The sequence below is a fragment of the Hordeum vulgare genome, chromosome 4H (assembly GCF_904849725.1).
Source record: "Hordeum vulgare subsp. vulgare chromosome 4H, MorexV3_pseudomolecules_assembly, whole genome shotgun sequence".
Lineage (NCBI taxonomy): Eukaryota > Viridiplantae > Streptophyta > Magnoliopsida > Poales > Poaceae > Hordeum > Hordeum vulgare.
The window spans coordinates 520,389,419-520,401,573 of NC_058521.1; positions in this window are offsets into that span (position 1 = coordinate 520,389,419).

Sequence of the window (12,155 nt, forward strand, 5' to 3'; positions counted from 1 at the left end):
ACCGGAACGATATACTTCCTCAACAACATAGGGAACTTCCCATTTAGAGAGAAGCTTTCCTGCAAAGAATCTTAAACAAGAGTTATATAGCAAGACATAATCACCTACATTGAACTCACGCTTTTGTATCCTCTTATCATGCCACCTCTTAACCTTTTCTTTGAACAACTTGGCATTCTCATATGCCTAAGTTCTCCATTCATCAAGCAAGATAATGTCAAATAACACCTTCTCACCGGCAAGTTTGAAATCAAAGTTGAGCTCTTTGATTGCCCAAGAAGCTTTATGCTCTAGTTCAAGAGGTAAGTGACATGCTTTCCCATGCACCATTTTGTACGGAGACATGCCCATGGGATTTTTATAGGCAGTTCTATAAGCCCACAGTGCATCATCGAGCTTCTTAGACCAATTCTTTCTAGACCTGTTGACAGTCTTTTGCAGAATTAGTTTAATATCTCTATTACTTAGCTCTACTTGACCACTGGACTGAGGGTGATAGGGTGACACAATTCTATGGTTGACATCGTACTTACCAAGCGTTTTACGGAAAGCACCATGAATGAAGTGTGAACCACCGTCGGTCATTAGATATCCGAGGACTCCAAATCTAGGGAAGATAACTTCTTTCAGCATCTTGATAGAGGTGTTGTGATCAGCACTACTAGTGGGGATAGCTTCTACCCACTTAGTGACGTAATCAACAGCAACTAAGATGTAAGTATACCCGTTGGATTTTGTAAAAGGTCCCATATAATCAAAACCCCAGACATCAAATGGTTCAATGACAAGTGAATAGTTCATAGGCATTTCCTGACGTTTTCTAATATTACCTATCCTTTGACATTTCTCACAAAACAAGACAAACTTACGGGCATCCTTGAAGAGAGTGGACCAATAGAAACCTGATTGCAATACCTTGTGTGCAGTTCTATCTCCTGCACGGTGTCCTCCGTAGGCCACGGAGTGACACTTCTATAGGATCTGTCCCTGTTCATGTTCAGGTACACAACGTCTAATAACACCATCTACTCCTTCCTTATAAAGGTGAGGATCATCCTAGAAGTAATGTCTCAAGTCAAAGAAGAATTTATTCTTTTGCTGGTACATGAAACTAGGTGGTATGTATTTGGCAACGATATAGTTTGCATAATCAGCATACCACGATGCACTACATGAAGCATTGATGACATTCAATTGCTCATCGGGAAAGCTATCATCAATAGGCTGTGGGTCATCAAGAACGTTCTCCAACCTAGACAAGTTATCTGCTACACGGTTATCAGCACCCTTTCTGTCGACAACGTGCAAATCAAATTCTTGTAGCAAGAGAACCCATCTGATAAGTCTAGGTTTAGCATCCTTCTTCTCCATGAGGTACTTAATAGCAGCATGATCAGTGTGAATAGTGACTTTGGAATCAACTATGTAAGACCTGAACTTTTCACATGCAAACATGACTGCTAAAAATTCCTTCTCCGTAGTGGCATAGTTTCTTTGGGCACTGTCTAGAGTTTTACTAGCATAGTGAATAACATTCAACTTCTTATCAACTCTTTACCCTAGAACGACACCAACAGCATAATCACTAGCATCACACATGATCTCAAAAGGCAAGTTCCAATCAGGTGGTTGAACAATAGGTGCAGTTGTCAAAGCCCTCTTAAGTATTTCGAAGGCTTCCTCACAATCATCGTCAAAAACAAAAGGAATATCCTTGTGCAAGAGATTGGTAAGAGGCCTAGAAATCTTAGAGAAGTCTTTAATGAACCTTCTATAGAAACCAGCATGACCAAGGAAACTTCTTATACCTTTGATACCCGTTTTCTCGATTGCATCAACCTTAGCCTTCTCGATTTCAATACCTCTTTCAGAACTTTTATGTCCTAAGACGATGCCTTCATTAACCATAAAGTGGCACTTCTCCCAATTCAAGACAAGATTGGTGTCTTTACATCTCTGCAAGACTCGATCAAGATTGCTGAGGCAATCATCAAAAGAAGACCCGTAAACAGAAAGTCGTCCATGAAAACCTCGACAATCTTTTCACAGAAGTCAGAGAATGTAGCCATCATACATCTTTGAAAGGTGGCAGGTGCATTACATAAGACAAAAGGCATACGTCTATAAGCAAAGGTACCGAAAGGACAAGTGAAAGTGGTTTTCTCCTGATCAGATTGTGCAATTGGTATTTGGGAGAAACCAGAATAACCGTCTAGAAAGGAGAAGTGTGTGTGTTTAGACAACCATTCTAGCATTTGGTCGATAAAAGGAAGAGGGTAATGATCTTTCCTAGTGGCTTGATTCAAATTCCTAAAATCGATCACCATCCTATAGCCAGTAATAATCCTCTGTGGGATCAATTCATCCTTATCATTAGGGACAACGGTAATGCCTCCCTTCTTAGGGACACAATGCACCGGACTCACCCAATCACTATGAGCAACATGATAGATAATACCCGCTTCCAGGAGCTTTAGTATTTCTTTTCTTACTACCTCTTTCATCTTAGGATTTAATCTCCTTTGATGATCAGCAACTGGTTTGAATTCAGGATCAGTTTTGATCTTGTGTTGGCATAGAGTAGGACTAACGCCCTTAAGATCATCAAGAGTATATCCAATAGCAGCACGGTGCTTCCTCAGAGTTTTTAGTAACTTATTTTATTCATGCTCTGAGAGGCTAGCACTAATAATAACAGGATATATCTCTTTTTCATCAAGATAAGCATACTTAAGAGTATCAGGGAACTGGTTAAGCTCGAACACATGATCACTCTTTGGTGGGGGTGGATCCCCAAGCAGTTCAATATGCAGATTATTCTTAAGGATAGGATATTGTTCTAAGACAACTCTATCTATCTCATCCCTTTCATCCATATGCATATCATTTTCATGCTCAAGCAAGTATTTCTCTAAGGGATCAGTAGGAGGCACGACAATAGAAGCTAAGGCAATAGTTTCATCCCTACTAGGAAACTCCTTTTCATGAGGTTGTCTACCAAACTTGGAGAAATTGAACTCATGTGACACACCTTCAAAGCCAACAGTGACAGTTTGCTTCTCACAATCAATATGAGCATTGACAGTATTGAGGAAGGGTCTGCCAAATATGATGGGACAAAAGCTATCTTGTGCGGTAGCAAGAACGAGGAAATCAGCAGGATACTTCGTTTTACCACACAAGACTTCAACATCCCTAAAAATTCCCACAGGGCAGATAGTATCTCTATTGGCAAGTTGAATAGTGACATCTATAGGTTCTATCTCAACAGGTGCAATCTCATCTTTGATTTCATCGTATAAGGATTGAGGTATTGCACTAACACTAGCACCCACGTCACATAAACCATGATAACAATGATCTCCTATCTTAACAGAAACCACAGGCATGCCAACAACACGCCTATGTTTGTCTCTAACGTGACGTTTAGCAATTCTAGCAACATCTTCACATAAGTGAATATCATGTCCCTCAACTTCTTCAGACAGAAGATCTTTGATAATAGCAATGCTAGGTTCAACTCTAATTTGCTTAGGGGGTGTAGGTGTTCTAATATAGCCTCTACGTATCACAGTTGAAGCTTTAAAATGATCATTTATCCTAACAGGTAAAGGTGGTTTCTCAATGTAAGCACTGGGAACCACAGGATCATTATAGGCAATGAATTTCTCTTCAACTGGAGTGGGTTTAACTACATTGACTTCTAAAGGGGGATGAAATTTAAACCAGTTCTCTTTGGGGAGATCAATATGGGTAGCAAAGGATTCACACAGTGAAGCTACTATCTCAGAGTCAAGTCCATACTTAGCGCTAAAGTCACAAAAAGTATTTGTCTCAACAAAGGATTTAATGCAATCAAAAGTGAAATTCATACCTGACTCCTTACCTTCTTCAAGCTCCCAATATTCAGAGTTGCGTTTAATTCTCTCCAATAAATTCCATTTGAAGTCAATATCTCTCTTCATAAAAGAACCGGTACAAGAAGTGTCAAGCATGGTGCGATCATCATGAGAAAGCCGAGCATAGAAGTTTTGAATGACAATTTCTCTCGAGAGCTCATGATTGGGGCATGAATATAGCATTGATTTAAGCGTCCCCCAAGCTCGAGCGATGCTTTCTCTGTCACGAGGCCAAAAATTATAAATATAATTTCGATCACGATGTACTAAATGCATAGGATAAAGCTTTTGATGAAATTCCAATTTCAACCGATTGTAGTCCCATGATCCAGTATCATCACATAGCCTATACCATGTCAATGCCTTATCCTTCAAAGATAACAGAAAGACCTTCTTCTTGACCTCATCCTCGGGCACACCTGCAAGCTTAAATAAACCACAAACTTCATCTACATAGATTAGAGGCAAGTCTGGATGTGATGATCCATCTCCTGTGAAAGGATTAGCCAGCAGTTTCTCAAGCATACCTGAAGGAAATTCAAAGAAAATATTTTCAGTAGGTGCAGCAGGTTGAGGAGCAACTATTTGTGCTTCCATTCGAGGTGAAGATACCCCGAACAATCCCCTCAAAGGATTAGTATCCATAGTGACAAGTGATAATAAATTTCAGCACACTATATGAATGTTTCCTTACCAAGTTCCACTTACCAAAGGCGCTTCACTCCCCGGCAACGGCGCCAGAAAAGAGTCTTGATGACCCACAAGTATAGGGGATCAATCGTAGTCCTTTCGATAAGTAAGAGTGTCGAACCCAACGAGGAGCAGAAGGATGTGACAAGTGGTTTTCAGCAAGGTAAAATCTACAGGCACTGAAATTGTCGGTAACAAGTGATTGTGTAGTGAGATGATTCGTAGTAAGCAACAAGTAACAAAAGAAGCAATGGTGCAGCAAGGGACAAGCCTGGGCAAAGTATTATAGGAGGAAAAATGCTCCTGAGGACACACGGGAATTTCTGTCATGCTAGTTTCATCATGTTCATATGATTCACGTTCGTTACTTTGATAATTTGATATGTGGGTGGACCGACACTTGGGTACTGCCCTTACTTGGACAAGCATACCACTTATGATTAACCCCTCTCGCAATCATCCGCAACTACGAAAGAAGAATTAAGACAAAGTCTAACCATAGCATTAAACTAGTGAATCCAAATCAGCCCCTTACGAAGTAACACATAAACTAGGGTTTAAGCTTCTGTCACTCTAGCAACCCATCATCTACTTACTACTTCCCAATGCCTTCCTCTAGGCCCAAATAATGGTGAAGTGTTATGTAGTCGACGTTGACATAACACCACTAGAGGAAAAACAACATACAACATATCAAATTGCCGAACGAATACCAAATTCACATGACTAGTATTAGCATGACTTATCCCATGTCCTCGGGAACAAAAGTAACTACTCACAAAGCATAATCATATTCATGACCAGAGAGGTAATGAGTAGCATCAAGGATTTGAACATAAAATCTTCCACCAAGTAATCCAACTAGCATCAACTACAAAGAGTAATCAACACTACTAGCAACCTTACAAGTACCAATCGGAGTCACGAGATGAAGATTGGTTACAAGTGATGAACAAGGGTTTGGAGATGAGATGGTGCTGATGAAGATGTTGATGGTGACGAGTCCCCTCCGATGAGAGGAGTGTTGGTGATGACGATGGCGACGATTTCCCCCTCCGAGAGGGAAGTTTCCCCGGCAGGATCGTCCTGCCGGAGCTCTAGATTGCTTTTGTTCAAGTCCCACCTCGTGGCGGCGGCGAAACCACGAAAAAGCTCCTCTCTGATTATTTCCTGGACGAAACCCTCCATATAGCAAAAGAGGGGAGCAAGTGGGCCAGTGGGCTGCCCACAAGCCCCCATGGCGCGGCCTGGGTGTGGCCACGCCGTGCAGGCTTGTGGGCACCCAATGGTGCCCCTCTGGAACTTCTTCGGCCCAGTATTTTTGATAAATCGGGCAAACATTCCTCTTTGATTTTTATGGCGTTTGGAGTTGCGCAGAATAGGTATCTCAACTTTGCTCCACTTTCAGGCCAGAATTCCAGTTGCCGGTATTCTCCCTCTTCATGTAAACCTTGCAAAATAAGAGAGAAAGGCATAAGAATAGTACCGTGAAGTGAAATAAGAGCCAAAGAAGCGATAAATATCAACATGAAAACACGATACAAAATGGACGTATCAGCCTCCAAACCCTCACAAACTTTCCATGGAAAATCACAATGGTTTGATTCCTCTCCGAAGAACTCCTACCACCTAGGAGTCACCAACCTCCAAGAGTAACAAGATCACGGGGACTGCTCAAAACTTGCTCAAGTCACAAATAGCTTGGGTCGAGAGGAGGAGATGAAGACGATCTATCCTTTGACTGGAACAACACTCAAGGGAACTCACAAATGCCCTTGGGATCTAGGATTTTGGTGTATGCAAATGGAAGTGAGAGAGAAAAGAGGTCTTGGAATCTTTTGACTATGTTGGACAACTCCCACTCGAGGTGGGAGAAGACTATATATAGTGGTGGTAGAAAAGTGGTCATTGGAGCCACTTATGTTGTGCACTTGCCGGACGTCGGGACAACCACGGTCGTCCGAACAACCACGAGAGGTCGGATATCCGACAGTGTTCGGTCGTCCGAAGATGCAGAAAGTATCATGTTATCTGGTGGATAGGTGATCAGCATACGGACGTCCGAAAGGCAACGGCCGTCCGGGGCACGGTTGCCCGAAAATGATCAGAAGTCCGATATTTTGAATCTGTTGAGTGGCAAAGGAATTCCTAACGTACCCGGACGTCCGGTCCTCGGACAACCGGAGGAGTTAGAAGTCCGAGGGTTTGAATTTTTTGGCTGGCTCTGGATTTCCGGAGGACGTCGGCCATCCAGCGTCCGGACGTCCGAGAACCACCGGACTACCGAACAAGAGCAGACTAACATCAACAAGATAAAGGGAGAGGAATACCCTAGAGTTTTGAGAAAGTTTCTTGTGAGACCCAGTGATCCCCTATTAATAGTGCAGGGTCCCTATACTCAACGAAGACAAATAGAATGATAGACCACTTCGTCTTGTTTCATCGTTCTTGAGCACCATCGACAAATTAATTACGATCCATACAAAAGCACTCATGGGAACAAAACCTGAGATACACTCGATTAAGATGATTAGTTTCCTATATGTATGTTGTCGACAACATCAAAATATGATTAATGGCATGATTACACTTTCACGAGCCCACCCAAAACCCTCCTTCCTCGCCCGGCGCCAGCCACCTGGATTTGTGACGTTGTAGAGCGACCGAGCCACGTTGAAGCTGACCCAGATCGAATGCGGCCTCTCACTCGCTCCGCCATTGAAGTAGCGCATCGGTCGGCGGTCTCGCCCGCTACATGCCTGACTCAACAAGCCTCCTCGCCACATTCAAAGGTCCCAATTAAAGTTGCACGTATGTCGAGAAACCTGCTGTGTCACATGTATGTCTACTACGCAAGTTTATTCTTGTAGACTCTTGTTGGCCTCCAACCGTAGAGTTTTGTAGGACAGTAGAAAAAATCTCTTAATTGGGTGAACTATGGATTATCAATCCACGAAAGGTGTAGGATGAAGGTGGTCTCTCTCAAACAACCCTGCAATCAAAATACAAAGAATCACTTCTGTCCTCACAAGCAATATGATGGAAATTGTTTATGTGCACTAGTTGATGGTGATATAACTGTAGTATGGATGGTAGAAATAGGTTTTTTTAATCCAAATAATTAAAAACAATAAATTAGCAAGTAGTAAAAGTGAGCACAAATGATATTGCAATGCTTAGGAGCAAGGCGTAGGTTTCATACTTTCACTAGTGTAATCTGTCAGATGTGCTAACATAATTTAATCATATAACATCGCTCACGTGCGACAAAAAATCTCTCCAAAGTTCTTATCAATTGCGGAGAACATAAGAAGAAATGGTTGTAGGTAGCGAACCACCTCAAAGTTATTTTTCTGATCAATATATTGAGCGATTCCTATAGGTGTCAAAAATAATCCTAGAGTTCGTACTAAATAACACGCAATAATTTCAGATTTATAATGTTCAATCCAACACAAAGAACTACGAAAAGTACCCCAAAGATTCTATGTGCCTAGATTACCCCATTTTCACCTTGGAAATATGCAAGTTGATTATCTAATCATACATGAAGTGACTCAATAGAATACCCTATTGTTACCATGGGTATCCACATGCAATATATACATCAATTGTTCTCGAATCCAAAATATTGAAGCCAACATAATGAAACCTCAAATGCAAAGACTCAATTGATCACATCAATATAGAGAGGGAATAACACCATATGATCCAACTATATTAACAAAGCTCGTGGTACATCAAGATCGTGCCCAATCAAGAACACTAGAGAGAGAGAGAGAGAAAGAGAGAGAGAGATTAAACACATAGCTACTAATAAATACCCTTAGCCCCTGTCTTAATCATGCACTAATCATATACGCAAATGTGCATGATCAAGATCAAAGACTCATGAGAAGATATCACAACACAATTCTAGACACAAATAAAATAATACAAGCTTCATATTACCATCCAGGGGCCTCGATGGCTCGAATACATAAGCTCGAGTACATAAGAGTGAGCAGAAGCAACAATATGTGAGCATAGACATAAGATAAAAAATCCCGCCTTAAAAGGCTAGAAAAAGAAACAACAATTGGATCAAAAAGCCGCAGGCCTGCTGCGTGCGAGTCTCCAATCTACTCCTGGTCGTCGGCAACATCCACATAGTAGTAGGCTCCATCAGGATAGTAGTAGTCATCGGCGAGATCAGCTAGCTCCTGGGCTCCGTCATCTGATCCTAGCAATCATAACGGGGGAAAAAGGGGAGCAAAGCAACGGTGAGTAATCATCCAAAGTACATGCAAGACTTACATCTCATCTATACTAAGTACGCATGAGTATCAAAAGAATGATGCTATATGCGAGGAGAGAGGGGAAAGGCCTGGCCTATCAAAGACTAGCATCTTCCGCGTCTTGCAGCATTAGAAGAGTACAAATTAGTATACCATATGTAAACATATAGTATAAAGGACCAAAGGTCCTTCCTCGACTCCCTACGAGAATGGGATCCCGGAGCAAGCATTTCCTTCTAGTGTCAGAAGTCCCAGTTCTAGTTGTAGTAGATCGGGATACGTTCCGAGCATCCATTACCATGGACACATCTATTGAAATAGATATACCTCCCTACACGGGTGCACCAAATTACCCAACACACCTAATTAACTCTGACCGAACATACTTTCCAAGTCATGCCCGACATTGGCTGATCGGCACACCGTAGTCCTACCTAGGCTCAACACAGAGGACAAAACGTCGGTCTAAATCCTAAGTGATGAGGGGTCTTGGGCCCATCATCCTTTGCACTCTGCGCATTGCGAGGATGGCCGGTATCAGTCCTAGCTACCTCTTTATTTGAAGCAGGTGCTTATGCGGGCCACCCGGGTGCGTCTCGCTCACTATGACGTCTGGAAAGCTTTCGGGAGAATATACGACCAAGAGTGCCCATACTTATTCCCGTGTGGTGGTTAGTGCAAAAAAGGCCAGAGGCCTACTCAGATCACATATCCAAACCTGTTAGTCTCTTGGGAGCTCGCCGAAACAATCAATAATCCCGTCGCGCTGTCTCGAGGACTAAGAACAAGGGTCAGGACCATCCCTCTCATGGGGGGGTTTGCCAGCCCGAACGTGTCTCGTAATTATCTCACAGGCACCCTCCAGGTCAACCCGACTCCAAATCACTCACGGGTACCCCTTGGGGCCGACCCGTCTTTCCTATGATTATGGGGATAAAGTAAAAGTTGTCGTGTGTCTATAACATGAAGGGGAATCCGATGAATCACCCTCAATGGATTCCACTCGATGTAACCGTCAACGTGCTTGTGTGGAATCATTGATAACCCACAAGTATAGGGGATTGATAACCCACAAGTATAGGGGATCAATTGTAGCCTTTCTCTATAAGTAAGAGTGTCGAACCCAACGAGGAGCTAAAGGTAGGAAAAATATTCCCTCAAGTTCTATCGACAACCGATACAACTCAACGCACACTTTACGTTCGCTTTACCTAGAACAAGTATGAAACTAAAAGTACTTTGTAGGAGTGATAGTATAGGCTTGCAAGAAAATAAAGAACACGTAAATAAGAACTAGGGGCTGGTTAGATAAAGAGACAATTACATTAGTTTAACGCGTGTGGAAAAGTGGTGGTAGGAGTTGCGGAATTGTCCCTAAACAATTGACTATGTTACTAGACCGATAACAAGTTTTATGTGGGAGAGGCCACTACTAGCATGTTATCCCTTACTTGGAATTCTATGCACTTATGATTGGAACTATTAGAAAGCATCCGCAACTACTAACGTTCATTAAGGTAAAACCCAACCATAGCAATAAGATATATTGGTCCCCCTTCAATCCCATATGCATCAATTTCTATGCTAGGCTGAAGCTTCTGTCACCCTTGCCCTCCAATACATAGACCTATCAACATACTACTAACCCTATGGTGTGATCCACGCGCGCGCTCATATGATGGGCACCAAAGGACAACAACATAACCACAAGAAAATTAAACCAATCATAGCAATTCATCAATCACCGATAGGACAACGAAAATCTACTCAGACATCATAGGATGGCAACACATCATTGGATAATAATATGAAGCAAAATGCACCATGTTCAAGTAGAGGGTAAGCGGGTTGCGGGAAAGTGGACCACTAAATATAGATGGGGGAAGGTGATGGAGGTGTTGGTGAAGATGACGAAGGTGTTGGTGTAGATTGCCGTCACACGATGATGTCCCGGGCGGCGTTCCGTCGCCGCCGGGAGAGAGGGGACAGAGCCCCCCTTCTTATTCTTCTTCTTCCTTGACCTCATCCCTAGATGGGAGAAGGGTTTCCCCTCTGGTCCATGGTCTCCACAGCGGCGGAGGGGCGAGAGCCCCTCCGAGATTGGATCTCTCTCTCTGTGTCCTTCTGTTTCTACGCTCCCAGATTCTGCCTTTCACCATTTCTTATATTCCCAGAGATCCGTAACTCCGATCGGGCTGAAAGTTTAACAAGATTTTCTTCCGGATATTATCTTTTTTGCGGCGAAAGAAGGGCCCCAACCGCCTTAGGGACTGGTCACAAGCCTGCCAGGCGCGGCCCCACCCCCAGGCCGCGGCTAGGGGGATTGTGACCCCCTCGGGCATCGTTTTGCGTTGATTCTTCTTCCCAAAAATCATAAATATTCCAAAAAATCCCAATAGGTTTTTTATTGCGTTTGGACTTCGTTTGGTATGGATAATCTGCGAAACAAAACACATGCAACAATTAGGAACTGGCACTGGACACTGGATGAATATGTTAGTCCCAAAAATAGTATAAAAAGTTGCCAAAAGTATATGAAAGTTGTAGAATATTGGCGTGAAACAATCAAAAATTATAGATACGACGGAGGCATATCAGGGATGGCGACAGTTTTCACGGGTAATAATTCACCCTAATTTATTGATACGACACAAGGGGGACCAAAGAATATTTATAGGCCTTGATAGTTGAGTTGTCAATTCAACCGCACCTGGGATATCTCTCTACAGCAAAGCTTTAGTAGCACGACAAATGATAGTAGTAATAGTAATAGTAATAGTAAAAATTCTAGTAATATCAGTAACAATAGCGATTGAGTAACAAGTGTGATAGTAATAGCAACAGTAGTAACTTAGCAAGATTCATTATAGGTGAAGTGTAGGCACATGGATCAGTGATGGAAAGATATGGATGGCATCAATTATGTAACAGTTACACACTAGAGCGGCATAGAACTAGCTCCAATTCATCAACATTATGTAGGCATGTATTTTGTATATAGTCATACGTGATTGCGATTAGAACTTGCATGACATCTTTTGTCCTACCGTCCCGTGGCAGCGGGGTCCTATTGGAAACTTAGGGATATTAATTCCCCCTTTTAATAGAGAACCGAAACAAAGAATTAACACATAGTGAATACATGAACTCCTCATACTACGCCAATCACTAGAAAGAATCCCAATTATTGTCACCCTGGAGTATGTGGATCAAGACACGTAATAGGTACATACAACTTGCAAGATAGGATCTAAACACTTTTCATATTCAGAGAGAACAAAATAAGTTT